The sequence below is a fragment of the Pinus tabuliformis genome, chromosome 1_1 (assembly GCF_031772625.1).
Source record: "Pinus tabuliformis cultivar Carrire ecotype Pingquan chromosome 1_1, CPIR1, whole genome shotgun sequence".
Lineage (NCBI taxonomy): Eukaryota > Viridiplantae > Streptophyta > Pinopsida > Pinales > Pinaceae > Pinus > Pinus tabuliformis.
Genome location: NC_142297.1, coordinates 821854386 through 821869330, shown reverse-complemented (window position 1 = coordinate 821869330; position 14945 = coordinate 821854386). Strand labels below are relative to the sequence as shown.

Genomic DNA, 14945 nt, shown 5'->3' with positions numbered 1-14945 from the left:
ATCAATTTTCTTTCCTGATTAAAAAATTGAATGATATAAATCAAGTACATTGTTGTAATAATTATTTGCCATTGGTATAAATTTAAATAGTCTAAAAGGTTTGGAGACTAATTGAATCCTATGAACTTGGAGTTTGACTATTAAAGATAACACATGAATGAACTGCCAATGAACTGTGTTCAGAATCTTCCTTTTAACCTCTGAAAAGTAAAGAAACTTTACACTGCCAGGAAACAACACGGGTCCCAAGAGATTTCGAAATTTCCAAAAAGAATAAAATGATAACTCTATAATATGACATTTGGCTGTCAGCGACCTGAAGTTGAAAAAAAAATGTTATTTAAAATGCATTTATGTTACAAATATCCATCAAAGACGCTAAGCGAGATGAATATGCTAACATTACAGATAAAATTAACAAGATCCAACCATCCGCCAAAATGTAGAGAGACCAAAAATACAATTCGCAATATTTTAGTATATATTTCAGTTGTGCTGTAGGGATCTCCCCTCAATACATAAAGAACCAGCCCAGAGATGCTGCATAAAGCTACACTCTCTTAACAAGTTGATATTCCAGATTCTCCTGTAATGTACACTTTTGAGAAAAGCACAGCCTTTCTCTAAAATCTATATACAGCTTCTAGCCATCACAACTTGACGACATGGCTCTCTAAAACTGATAAACTGAGATCTTCTCTTGATTGTGATCGTCGACTCTGCAACCGCATTTGACCTCTGTGAGGCGTCCACAAGGGTCCAGTATCAGTTTTTATTTGCCCCAAATTGCTTGGAAAACACAATCCAACTTACACAGTTGACTGATGCTTGAGAGAATCAGCATGTTGCACACTTCCACCCGCAAGGCTTTGCGCAAGTCCAAATGGTTGCTGACACCCTGAATTTGAAGGGCTAAGTGGTATCTTTGCTCTTCCATCCCCTGAAAATAATGAAGAAAAATAATTCCAGTTACATTACAGAATATGATGCTTGGGAAAACACAGACAGAAATCATATACAATTTGCAACATCATGATTCATAACTGTTTTAATTTCATTTCAAGGAAGAATAAACAACATTATTAGAATTACATGACAAATGAATTTGGAAGGTTTCCTGTGATGAGATCAATAAAGTAGATACAAAATCCTTCTTGTAAAGTAAAACTAAACAATAGAAATCTTAATGGCGACCACATGAATTTCTATTCCATCCAATCAGGATTAGTAGACTGAGCATGTTATTAAAAGAAGCAAAGCTTCTCCCCCGAACCACTTATAGGGAAGGCAGTTTCACAACACATGAGACAGAATAAAATGGGGGAAACTAGTTGAAGGATCAAAGCACCAAAGACAATAGAAACAGATCTACAAACTGTAGTCCTGGACTTAAATTTCAGTTCAATGATAATACATGAGAAGAGTAGAACATGCAGCCTACCTCCTACAATGGATGTCAGCCCATCCCCTAGAATTGCCTTATTTGATCCTTTTTTAGTTTTTTATAGTAGCTTCAACCACACCAGTTAGCAATTCTGGAAATGAGTTCAAACAACTTTAGGAAAATGGAAAAGAAGAGATGAAATTCCTCATTGTAAATAAATGTCAGTTGCATCAGAACCAAGCCCATAAAAAAAGAAATCCAATCAGATCCAAAACGTATCCATGTTTACAGTATGTGTAAACAAAGCTAAAGCTTTTGGAGAGATGCAAAAGTGGTGAACTTCTATTCGATCCTTGCTAATTCTGTCCATGATATGAACAACTTCCCCATATAACTCCGTTTGTCAAGAATAACTTAGAGCAATGCCTTTGGAGAAAAAAGGAAATGATAAGCAAATAATGAGCATGTAAGAGGTTGGGGAAAGTTAAGCCTAGATCACACGGGAAACACATTCAACTTGAGTTTGTCACCATGTTGATGGTTATCCCCTGGATTAACTACCTACGAAGGTGCATTGTCTTCAATATCTCTTGCATGTAAAATTTTCCCTCAATTTCCAGGATCGAAGAAGTATGCATTGTATTAAATTATAACCAAAATTGGAATCAAACTATTCTAATGTTAAAAACTTCTTCTGAATGTCACTCATCAGAAAAGGAATGCATTGCCATGGATCAGTGGCCAATGAAGAGGAGCATAAAAAAAATAGTGACAAGCATGATCTGCAATGTTACAATTGATGTTATAGCTCAGATCTTTTTGACACATTTCACAAGCAGGGAACAAGGAAAGAATCCTGAGCATATGACCAGAAACAAGGGTCAACTAAGATGCCCTAAGGCACATGCCAAGAAACGTGTTGGTGTGAAAACAGAACTAGAGAGGACACTCCTTTGTGACCAGATGCTAAAAAGAGTCATGGCTATGCAGGTTAGCCCAGTAGCAAATTTAGGCACTATGGATCTGGTCTTGAATAGAAAAAACGAAATAACTAATTGCTAGATTCCTGTTTGCATATTAAATACAAGGGGTGAAAAACATATCATTAATAATTTCTCAGTACTACAAGGTACCTCCAGGGAAATACACTTGCTGTTTCTTCAATTTGGTCGCTTCTTTAACATAGTTACGACACATACTAATGACCACACAACATTTCAAATTCAAGTTAGCCTCTTTTCCTAAATGACTATCTCGTCCGTAGAAAAGATCAGCTCTATAAACTCTATTATAAGGTTTATTAAGGAACACACACATGGTATGACTTCTACATTTGAGAAATATATGTGTTTTATAATTAAACAAGCTTTGGGAAGTATCCTGTGTACAGTGTTAAATCTTTTATATTTGCTTTAAGGAAGGCATGCTTTTTGAAATTCATGGAATCTCCAAATGTTTCATTGTCCACTTTGACTGTTTGACATAATCCAACAACGTCAACGATATCATGTAGAATGTCATCGAGTATCCCATTCTTCATATCCACAGTTCTTGACTCACGCAAATGGTGCATCAAAGGCACTTGGTTTCATCCTTGTGAACAAAGCATCCAGGAAGGGAGGCACCTCAGCTCACTTGGAATCCCAGAAACCTGATTATGAGGAAACATTAGATGCAGCCACAATGCCACATTATAATATACCCATTTTCCACACAATACTGCCATAGGTTTCCCAATCATCTGAAACACTTCATAGACTTTAAACCTGTTCTGCATTTAATTGTGTAGTAATCACAAAAATGAAAAATGTGGAACAGCAATAGCCAAACATATCAAGAGCCCATGAGCTTTTAGTCTTGAACAGCTCATGACCTGAGGATGCCTCTTCTGTGGTTTTACCCTTGTTGAGATTAGTGGAACATGAGAAAATTAATTGACATCCTCAACGGGAGTGAGCTGACTTTATTCCACATACTACAGGTTCACATGTACAGATCCTTTGTTGTGTGTTATTTTTTCATGGAACAAATCATCATCATGAGTATAGTTACAGAAATTATAAACTATTGCTAATACTCAGCTGAGCACTAGTCCAAACTAATCGTATTAATCTTCTCAAAACCTTTGGCAAACCAAAGACAACCAAGCATGGCACTCAAGCAACAAACACTTGTAAATTCAATAAGAAACTTAAGTGAAAATTTTATGCAAAAACAGGGGAATCAACATTTCTGTAACCACGGAGGTTAAAAACTTGACATAAGCATAAGATGCAGCGAAGAGTAATAAATGCATAGCCTCTGAAAGAAAAGAGAATTAAAAGGAAACATAAACACAAACATATAGAGGCAGATTGTCAAGTGAGTGAAGGAAAAGAAAAATGATCAATTAAGATTATTCAATTGGTAAAATAAGTTTTTTCTGAGTTAAGGATTCTGTGATGTGAATAACTTTGATTAATTTTTTTTGGATCCATCACACTGAGTTTTTTGAGTTGATATTTGGAGGCTTCGAGCCAGCAAGTGTTTTTTGAGTCCTGATGGTGAGCCACTCTGGCTAGATCAAAATGTCAACTCAAAAAACTCACTGTGATGGATCTGGAAGAATTTAATCAAAATGGCAAAAAAACTGTTGAAGATGAATAATTTAAAGTTTCAGTTACAGAGCTTACCAGAACGACTTGGAGAAATTCCATTACCGATGGAACAATGCAGCACCTAAAGTCCAAGTAATGCTACCAGACCCCACAACTACTTGTTGCTCCTTCAATTGCAAACCATCTCTCAGGAGTGATACTATATATGGAGCACGAAAACAATATTGTTCTATAAAAGGCTGTGGAACAACACTCTGCTCAGCATCTTGCCAAGTTTTAGTGCAGAACTCTCGACCCTTCTCTAGAACATTATTAAATGAAGCAGCAATAGATAGATTAAAAAACTTGAACACAACAAAGAAACCTGACATAGCATAGAATTGCCCTTGAGATTGTTGCTGCTGATCACTGATAGCACAAGGATGTTGTTTGCAGTCTGTCCCTGCCCCCGAATGTGACCATTCAGAGGCATTTATGGTTGATTTCGCTAGAGCTTCACATTCTTCCCAGTTGGGCTCACCAATCAACTCAAGCCCTACTCGAGATTCTTCTTTACTTATGTCTCTTCCACCAACCAGAGGACTTCCATTCTGGAGTAAGAAAGAACACTGAGAACATGAGTATTGCTGTCTATAACCAGCATGTATGCAAGGACGATTGAGATGCAACTGACCACCAGAGAATTTCCCACTGTCAGTTTTTAAATTTTTTCTGAGTAGAAGTACAACGGACTTTTCAAAGGCATCATTTAGGCCATAACCTGTAAGAGAATATGCATTTAGATGGCATTCCATTGTTCCAATGGTCAGATTCAAGCCATATTTAGATTCAAATGTCACCTGTAATGAGGAACCCCCTAAGTCAAGTGCACCAAACGTCTCCAGAATCGGCATATTCTGCAATCTACCCATCATATAATTAAGAGCTACCCATCCATAGTAAGCCTCTTCTACCCCAGTAATTATCCTAACCCAGTTTCTTCGACACATAAATGGAGATTCTTCTAGAATTCACCATGCCTTGTCCAGGATCCATTCTGAATCTGAACTTGGCATCCTGCGAAGCCCTGCTGTGGCCAAAAGGAAAAGAGGGCTATTTTTATGAGCATGAGCCGGTATTTGCTTTTCAGCCCACTGGAGCAGTGGTTCCATGGCTGACCTCAACCCTGATTCATTGTGTAAAAGTTTATCAAAACCAGGTTCAGTTTCCATGCGATGATAAGCTCGACCATTCTGTTGCCTTGACTTGCCATCAGTACCTTCAGGAAATGGGCGCAGCACCATTGGAAGACTCCCTTGATGCTTGCCATCATTCCGCACCCACTCATACACATAAACTCGGGTACCAGTGCTCCCACAGTCCAAAACTATAGAAAAATGTGATGCCTCTGTACTTCGATAAGATTTTAACCAACCAAATCCCGCAATGATCAGAATTAAAAGCATTAAGAGAAGTAAAAACCCAACAGCCACCTTTAACCAGCATTGTTTTCTCAATGGTGTTGAAGGTAGGCCCTTCTCCTTTGAAAAGCTAGTGCCTCCTCCTGTGCCCTCCCTTATCGATGAAGGTTTTGTTCGAAGAATACCAGCACCGCTCAAGGCTAAATCCCCTTCTTCAGAACCAACCTTACGGTATGTTGAGAAGTCTTGGAGAGACGATGAAAGCCGCGGGCCACCTGTCTTTCCATAACCTGCCCATGCAGACCTGAAGGGTGAAGCTAAGGGCGGCAATGCAGAAGATGAAACAGAAGAGCCAGAAGCTGATGAAGATGCAGAGAAATGACTCGCCGATGATCTAATGGTTGGAGATTATTTCATCGTCTAACAATCGATCTAAGGGCCCATAACGAGACACCGCGACACGGAGGGGAGTTCCTCTCAGAGGGAACGCCTTACGGCGTAACTATTTTGTAATTTTGATATTTCGGGTATCATAATTTCTTTTAAAATGATAAATTGGAATAAATTATCGAGATCCTGAAGGTACATTATTTTAATTGTTCTACAGTTTCGCTGGGCAATTTTGTAGGACAGTTACTAAAAAATGAAAAATATAGTAAAAATTAACTAGGGATTAATATTTACAATGAATTACTAATTTAATTACAAAAATTAAAATATCATACATTTTGTATATTTTTTAACCTAGGCAGTTAAAATTATCGAACTTCAAACAATCACCATTTGCAAACCGCGTAACCAAATGAGATGAAACGAGTATTCATGGACAACTAGCGAAAATTCGAACTCAATGAAGAAATCAAAATAGAAATTTGACGAAAATGAAAAATGACAAAATTGTAGGCTACTTAACCAAAATAAAATATTAAAAAGTGATTTAGCGAAATTTTTTATGGAAAGAGTCCCCATTATTTGAAGTAAATAAGTAAAAAATGGGGGGCGTTGGGTTTTCCCTACAACATTGGTGACACACTGGGAAGAATTAGTTATCTATGGTTAAAGATAATGAACTTTAATTTACCCAAACATTAAAAATAATGGAGTATGTTGAATTGTCAAATAATAAAATATTTTCATAAGTCCCACATAAATGGATTAAGCAATATGAGTTTTAAAAGATAAGTACTAAAAAATAGACATGAATAAAACTCATGAATCCAAATTTGGGAAAAAAATATTTTAAAATTACCTCGTATGAGAAATACAAGAAGGTACAGATAAGAGTTTTTTTAATAAAGCATATATTCTTTATCATGAATGGTCTCCCACATCGCTTTGCTGACAGCGAGTCTGAACAGTACCCCGACAAAGTTGTCTTTTATGACATACAAGCCTAGCCCCGCTTCCAGCGAGAGTCCATAGCCCTGACGATTTTTCTTGTATTTCCCATGCTTCCTCTTTTAATCACCTTTTTGATAAGCGCATTTGCAAGATTTAGTTTATGAGGTATTTGCGTGAAAGAGGTGGGATGGTAATAAAGACTTATGTTAATGGATACAATACTTTCATAATGTTGACTCCATATTCTTTTCCCGCGACTATTAATCATAAGCTTTTATAAAGTGGAAGTGTGGGAGGGACCCATTGAGTTAAATTCAGGTCAGTTCTTTCCTTGAAAATGTAAACCCTATAATTTAGAAAGGATGTTTGTTCCTCCATGAAAAAGATTTAAAGCAAGAGAGATTTATGGTTCCATAAAGATATACTTTTAATGATAAACGAAATTCACTGAAATAGATAGAGCAAATATTTCCCATGTATTCCAACCATTGTTGGGTGAGGAAAAGGCCTTTTACATGATTCATGGTGGAGTCACCAAAATCAAACCATAAGCAATGGAAAAAAATAAAATAAATCTAGTTTGAGATGAAAGAAGAAAACAACAACTCTAATCATGTCAAAAATGAGGAAAGGAGAAGCTAAAAGACAAGCCCAAATTAAATTAAAAATAACAAAACCAACAAGACTAATTACACAAAATACATCATAATATAAGCTAGAAGATTGAGGCGATAAACATTGTTCCCACTCTTCTCTAAGGTGGTGAAAGGACCTGTTGAAGGCTCAAAAATCTCTGTCTCAGCATTATAAGGAAGACCACATGACCGAGAACTTAAAGCAGCTCTTTTTCCATTTGGAATGATGGTTCCAACTGGTTAAAGTATATCCAGTTACATTCTCTCTATCTCTACTAGCTTAAAATATGACTTTCACTTACCAATAAAGAAAAGACATCGGATCAAACCTCTTGCTAATTAGGCAAGAAAGTGATCCTTAAGCTAATCTGGGGTTCAACCAAGCCACAACTAAATTTTGCCTCTTTGATAAGAAGACTTTTAGAAATGTAGAATAAAATCTAAATGCAAGCAAAAGAAAAAAAATCCTAAGCCTGTCTTGATTATGAAGATATATATCTAGCCCAATCGAGAGAAAAGTAATTAAATGCTTAAGATTTCAACATGCCTTGTTTGTGATGAATATTTGGCTAATGAAGTGGTTCAATTAACTGATATTATAATTTACCAAACATGTTGTTTAGAGATCTATTAAGAATGAATGATGAGACAATAACATTAGGAAGTAGTTATTATAATGCCAATGGAAATTAAATGAGAATTAGATGAAAGATTTTTGAGTAAATAGTTACTCAGAAATCTGATTTAAGCATAAGATCATAAAATGAAATTAACAACAAATCTATGAAACAAACATATTAGATAGCTAATTTGTAAGACATGAATTCATATCTACAATAATGCATAATATATATCCAGTTAACATAATTTTTTTATAAAAAATGATCTTCATATTAAAAATAATAGTATTTCTAATACAAATAAATTTGAACATGTTCTCCTGCTCTATTATTTGAATCTGATCTCCTACAATCTTCTCCAAAGCATAAACTCTGCTGCTAAAAGCAAGAGCTGCAATAGTGCAAGCTCTGCCTCTCATACACAGTTCAGAAAGGAAAAAGACAAATCCCAATAATTCCCAGATCTGAGATTGATCATCTCTACCTACAGCTTGAAATCCTTATTACAATAGTGTTTTAAGAATTACAAAATTAGAAGAGAGAAACCATTTGCACATTCTACAAACCACTATTTATAATTTACAAAAATGAATTCCAAATAGGAGAGTTGTTGAAGAGTAATTTTGCTCCAACAATTTTCATTGGTCCAAATTCCTTTTCTTTTATTGTTGGAGCAATTCCATTGATTGAAATCTTATTTTCCTCGTTTCTTCAAATGTTTCCCTACCAAAACCAATTAAAATACAAATTAAAATCAAAATGCTAAATTTGAGACAAAAAATATCTCCAATCAAAACTCAAATAACTAAATAAAAGGAAATTTGAGTTTTTTTATTGATTCTTGTAAAGGTCTAATTGGTCAAGGAGAACATAGTCGCACAAATCTGTATTCAATAGAGGTTACGAGCAAATGAAAATGCAAAAAATTAAACTCAGAAAATTAATTTTGTTTAAAAATTCAGAAATTGATCTTCTGTTAAAATTTATATTCATAAAGTGATCAAATCAAGTTATGCAACTACTTTATAAATATTTTCCATTATTTTGTCTATCCAACGAGTCATTTTGGGCCTCATTTGGCCAAGTAAAATCCAACTTATGAACTGCTAAAGTTGAAGTATAAAAATTGCCAAATTATGGATTTTTTTTGTTTGAGATAAAATTAATTTTTTTTAATTAAAATCTAATTCTAATTTAAATTATATTTATATCTTAATTAATATTGTTTTAATTGTAATTATAAAATTAAATTAATTAATTACACATTAATTATATACCATCAAAATGAATTTTAATTAAAAATTAAAATTACATTATAGTATATTATAATTAAATTATAATTTTGATAAAATATATTATAATATAATATAAATCATAATTTTAATATAATATATTCGAATATAAAATTCGCATAACAAAGCTCAAATCCAAAAAGAATACGTGACTTTAGAAGAAGGGACTTATCATAGTTGAGGGGATGACGTATGGAGGAGGTAGAGTCCTAAGGAGACAAATTAATATCCGATATAAACCATATCGGATATTAGGAGGTGTTATAAGATTAGAGGTTTTAATATGTACGTCGAATAAAAACGCTGATATCCAATATGTCAATATTGAGACTTTTATATATCGAGAATTGTTTTTAAATATTGGAAAAAAATTGTATCCGAAGTTAGTTTGGTTTGTTTGTTTGTTTTTTTTATTGGGACTCTTGTAAAGGAAGGGAAGGGGTGAGGTGAAGTGGGGTCCATTTCGAGTAGAATTAAAAATCGTACAAAATGGACTACAATCTGTTATCACTCAGGTTGTTCCCTTTGACTCCTAAGAGAATACGGCCGAGGTAACCACTAACCAATCTTTTAGCTACAGGTCCTAGCCTACCTGCAACCAGACAGGGCCCTCTCTTTATGATTTAACTTTGTTTTGGTGTAATTTTAGGCTAGTTATAATGCGCAGGGTTTGTTTGAGTTTGGTTGGATGATGGTTTCAAATAGATCTGATATGCATCTCTCAGAATAGCTTAGACCATTGGGCAATGGAGTCAATGATTGTGTACTGCTGAGAGTGCTTGCTGGGAAAGAGGTAGTACTACAGAGCCAGATAGGTATCTATGAAACAAATCTTCAAATCTAGGAATCGATGGCATGGAATCAGAGGATGAAAGGCAGTCAAGGATCTTTCACTATGCTGATAGAGGGAAATGTGAGAATATTATCTATGAATAGTTAAGAATTCCTAAACAACATTCATAATGAGAGAATCAGTGCAAATATGAGCAATCAAGAATTCATATTCATGACCAATTCTGCAGAAAACATAATTAGAAACAAAGATTAAGCAAAGGGTGTATTTAAACAAGTCCTGAGCTATTCTTTTTCTCTGTTGCTGAGATCATGAAACATATATGTGAATTTAGCAAACATAGAAAAGACAAAACATGGTTTAGAAAAACTTATTGTTTCATTAAACAACACAGGAATCCTGTAGCAGCACGCAGCTCATCACATTCACATCCAGACAGTGCAAAAATCATAAACTCCATCAGCTCTTTGTATTAGAAAATCTGAAAGTTACAGCGCAGCTCTTAGAGCGAAAATCATCAACCAACCCCAAATACGTTCTATGGGGAGGTATATATACAAAAATATGATACAAAATATCTAGATGATGAGTCTTCATGTAATAAATTACATCACCAACTCTTCCAAGGAAGTAAATGAAGAATTAAATACTGTAGTTAATATTGGCTTGCTAGCTGTCTATTATGTCAGAGAATTTTTGACTTTCTGGGCTGAATGAGTCGGCTGCCTGCCGCGCATTTATTCTGCGTGTGCTTTTCTGATGCTGTTATGCTGCCTGTTGTTGTCTTGGTCTTCATGGTCTTCATCTTTGGTGCTGGGCTACTTTACTTTTGATGAGCTGTAATTAACATTCCAATTCTGCTTTATGCTACTTTGCTGGACCGTGCCATCTGTATATGTTGAACTGTAGCTTACAAAAAAGAATTAATACCCAAAATCACCTGAGCAACGTCTCCATCATTCCTCTCCACCAATCTTCTGTAGGTAGCTGATGCCTTTGTATCTTTATCAGTGTTTCATCAGCTTCTGTGTATTTGTAAAAGTTTGACTGGTCTTCAAAGAGATGATTTATCTCATGTGCAATATAGAATAGATTTTCTAATTTATCAAAGACAGCCTGTCCAGTTGGAGGCCCTGTATCTTCTGAAGTGCTTGAGGAAGCTGTGATTTGATTGGCAGCATAATTGTTCACTCTGTTGGCATAATGCTCATGTGACAACAATCTTCCAGCATTGGTTACTAGGATAGGTAGCCATCTGCTCTGTAATGCTACGATCTTTATTCTGAAGTCATCCACCTTTGCTTGCATATCTTGGCATTTTCTCTCCAATGTCTGCACAAAATTCCTAAGGGTTAGCACCCTTTTTATTAGCAAAATAGTTTCAGTCCTGTTCCTGATTCCCAATTCGGCCAACTGCCCTTTGGTGCGAGTATTCAAAAATTGGATCATTCTGTTAGCTTGCTCGGGCATGTTTCCTAGAGATGTTCTAGCCTTTTGGTTTTCAAACTGAGCCAAGCTTATTAAATCCATTTGCTCATGAATAGTTTCAATGGATTGCCATTGGTCTGTAATGGATTGGCCAATCTTGGCCCACAAGATTTTCTTGATATCTGCTAGAGTCCTATTAAAAGTGAGCTCTTTCTCCAGCTCCTTTATTCTTCTTTCTAAGGCTTTGACTTCCCTTGTCTTCTCAGCCACTTCTTGTTTTGATTTGTCATATTTTTCCTCAATTTTAGCCAGCTTTTCCTTGGTTTCTTTCAATTCTGCCATTTGTAATTCCAAGGCTTCTATTTCTTTCATCATGTTGTCCATTTTCAAGTTGGTGCCTTGCTCTGTAGGTGCTGAGGTAGTTGCTGAAATTGGTGCTGAGCTTGAGGCACCTGCTTCTGATGTTGTAACCGTGGGAGGGACTGTTGTGGTGGCCGTGGGAGGAGCAGCTGTGAGAATCTGAGCTTTTTGAATTGGCTGAGAGGCCAACTCTCCCTGTCTCCCCTGTAATGATGCCTCCAAGGCACTTTCTGTCTCTACCAACCTTTTATGTAAGGTTGTAAGCAAAGCTACTACATCTTGTTCCTCTTTTTGTTGTGCCACCTCTATAGCTTGAGGATGCAATGTGGGTGACAACTTGATTTGTCTTCTTAGGGCAGCTATGTCTTCATCCTTCTTCTTTATCAAAGCTTGCACACCCTTGGGATCAGTGGGATCATGTCCCAACTCTATGATGATCTCCTCCAAGGACTTGATCCTATTGTCCTTGGCCTGTGACGAAGCTTTCTCCAACTCTAGTTGGGCAGCAGTATTGTGCAAAGAGTTTTGCAATCTGTGGGCTAACAATGTCTTATCTGCTAGAGTAGAATATACCATCTCCCCAGTCTGCTTGTGCAATTCAATCTGGTCCATCGGATGGATATCCTTGGCGAACACTTCCAGATTGGTTCTAATGTAATCAACAACTGATTGGGGTTGTTGAGTTGTAGGTCTGAAGTGACCGAGGGTCATTCTTCCTTCCTGGATGTCATAGGCTGCCATTAGCCTTTGCTGATTGGTAGGGGCCATCCTTATTAGCTGGTTGTACAGCTGTAGTCTCACTGGCTCATTCCTAGCTTTGATATCAGTGAATGCTTTTTTAATATCAGAGGCCTATCTGCCCTGTTGCCTTGTGGATGTTACTTCCACCCCCTGCTGTCTCTCTTGCTCCTGCTGAAAAGAGCTGGCCGATGTCTCCATGCCTGGGGGAATTTGCTGCTCTATGGGCCCCTCTAGCATTTCTTCCTCCGAAAAAGGATTTAACCTTTGCCTCTTTTCTCCTTGCTACTCTGTGGATGTCCCTGGAGGGGTCTCTTCCTGTCTATCCCTCTTCTTTGCCCTTTCCTCATTTAGAGGTGTCTGCAGCATAGGAACTTCAGTCACTTTTGCTTGAGTTACAGGGTCTTGCCCTTGACTCTGTCCATCTGTAGAAGTAGGCCGGTCTGTCATTGCTTCTTGCTGTTCCAAATTTTGCACTTGCTCTTCTGAATGTTGCACTGCTTTTCCTTTATCTGTTGCTGCAGGTGGGGCACTTACTTGGGCAGTTTGTTGGGGAGCTGTGGCAGAAGAGGTGCCTTCTCCAAGATGCTAAGGGGCTGTGAAAAACACCTGTCCAAAAGATTCCAAGTCAACTGCTTTTTCAATATCTTTGATTGATTTTTCTGCTATTTCTTCCTCATAAAATTCTTCAACTAGAGTGCCCTTTACCCATTCTTGCTGGTTAGCAAATTGCTCAATTTGAGGGATAGTGCAGTGTTCATATGCTGCGAGCTTGTATTTGATTCTTCTAAGGCTTATGAAGTGATTGGGGTCATATGGTGCCCAATAAAAGCTTGTTTTTAGTAACAGAAAATTTTTCAAAATTTTGTCTGCCTCCACCCAGGCTTCTTCTCTCTTATTGAAAATGAATGGGCCCAATTGATGTCTGATTTTCAGCTATGCCTTTTTGCTTTTGCCATAGAAATGGATCAGATCTGCATTACCAAATTGCCGGAAGTATTCCAAGGCAAATAGTCTCATGGGGACATATTTGGGCAGTCTGTAGGGGGCCAATTCACAACCATAAACCCTGATTACTGTGTGGTTTTGGTAAAAATACCAGTCACCAATGTTGTAGCTTTTGGAAAGTTGCAGGATCTTTTGCATCTCATCAGTAAGTCTTGGAGGAGGATTTGTTGATAATAAGCAGGTAGATGGATAGACAAAAAGGTCAATGAACTCACAATATGTATATGGAGAGTAATAAACATGGTGGCAGACTAGTGACCAGAATATTACAGATCTTCGCTCCCCCTTGGCATCTAATTTTCTGAGGAAAACAGGGAAACTATCAGGCTGATAGTACATCACCAAGTGATATATATAGTAGGTATGTTTGAACACCCTTTCTCTCTCTAGGTTCATGAATTGCTCATGAATCTTATCAGCAATAAAGGTGGCATAATCATATTGGACAGCAGGGGGCTGTCCTGGAGCAAACATAGACAACATTACTAAAACTGTCTCATCCACATACTCACTGGTATTGAATCCCAAGATGCAGGATATGATATCTACCAGCATTCTTCCTGTTTCATTAAACCATACATGCAGATAAGGAGGAGGCTGCTGGAATTGGCAATCTGGTTGCATGAACAGCTGGGCAATTCTTGTGATCTCTGAGCTGGGCAGCTTGGCACCTTGGTCCAGCAAAAGTTTCATGGAGAGAGGAACCAGAGGCTTTGTTGGCTCAAAATTGAGCATCCTGTTTATGGCTTGAGGTGTGATGTGAAACAAAATAGTCCCAGATGGAGCCAAAACTGCTCTTTGAGTGGGCTCATAATTCTCACAGCACTGATGGATAAGGTCAGGGAACACATTAACTTGTGGGAGATAATAGATTGGTAGATTGGACTCCCAGATACCAAGGATATCAACATTGCTCCTGTATTTCTTTCTTAACTCACAAAAGGTTTCAATATGATATTTGTTGGTGAGTTCCACTGTTTCCTTCATTTGGTAATCTCTGTCAGCAAGGGCCAGCCATTCCAGGTTCCTATGTGGTGCATTCAAGGGAGCAATATTTAATGCTGTGGGAGTGGCCATTTTGAGGTTTATATGTGCTTATCCTTGGAAACAGGATTAATGTAACAACAGGCTGATGAAAGAGCTTTTGAGGATTTGCAAAAGAGCTATACAATGGGTTCAAATGAGGCAATAACCTTCAAGGTCTGAGGCTATTATAAAGAGGTCACTTTGCAGAGTTTTTGAAAAACTTCTCTTTTCTCTGATGAATTCACAGGGATTAAAAGGACTGTGGGCAAACTGCAGAGGGAAATGGGGATAGTTCTCAGCCCAATTACTGAAGTTTTTACAGT

At 37.0% G+C, this 14945-nt stretch overlaps 1 pseudogene across 1 annotated transcript; it reads right to left on the bottom strand.

Annotated features, from left to right (window-relative positions):
* Nucleotides 1-322: 322 nt before the first annotated feature.
* LOC149216613 (putative apyrase 7 pseudogene) lies at nucleotides 323-14673 on the bottom strand (annotated as a pseudogene). The gene is made up of 3 exons (XR_016250098.1): nucleotides 14109-14673; nucleotides 4057-5671; nucleotides 323-940 (listed from the first exon to the last, which is right to left on the bottom strand). The product of XR_016250098.1 is annotated as a putative apyrase 7 pseudogene (transcript).
* Between the last annotated feature and the right edge of the window lie 272 nt (nucleotides 14674-14945).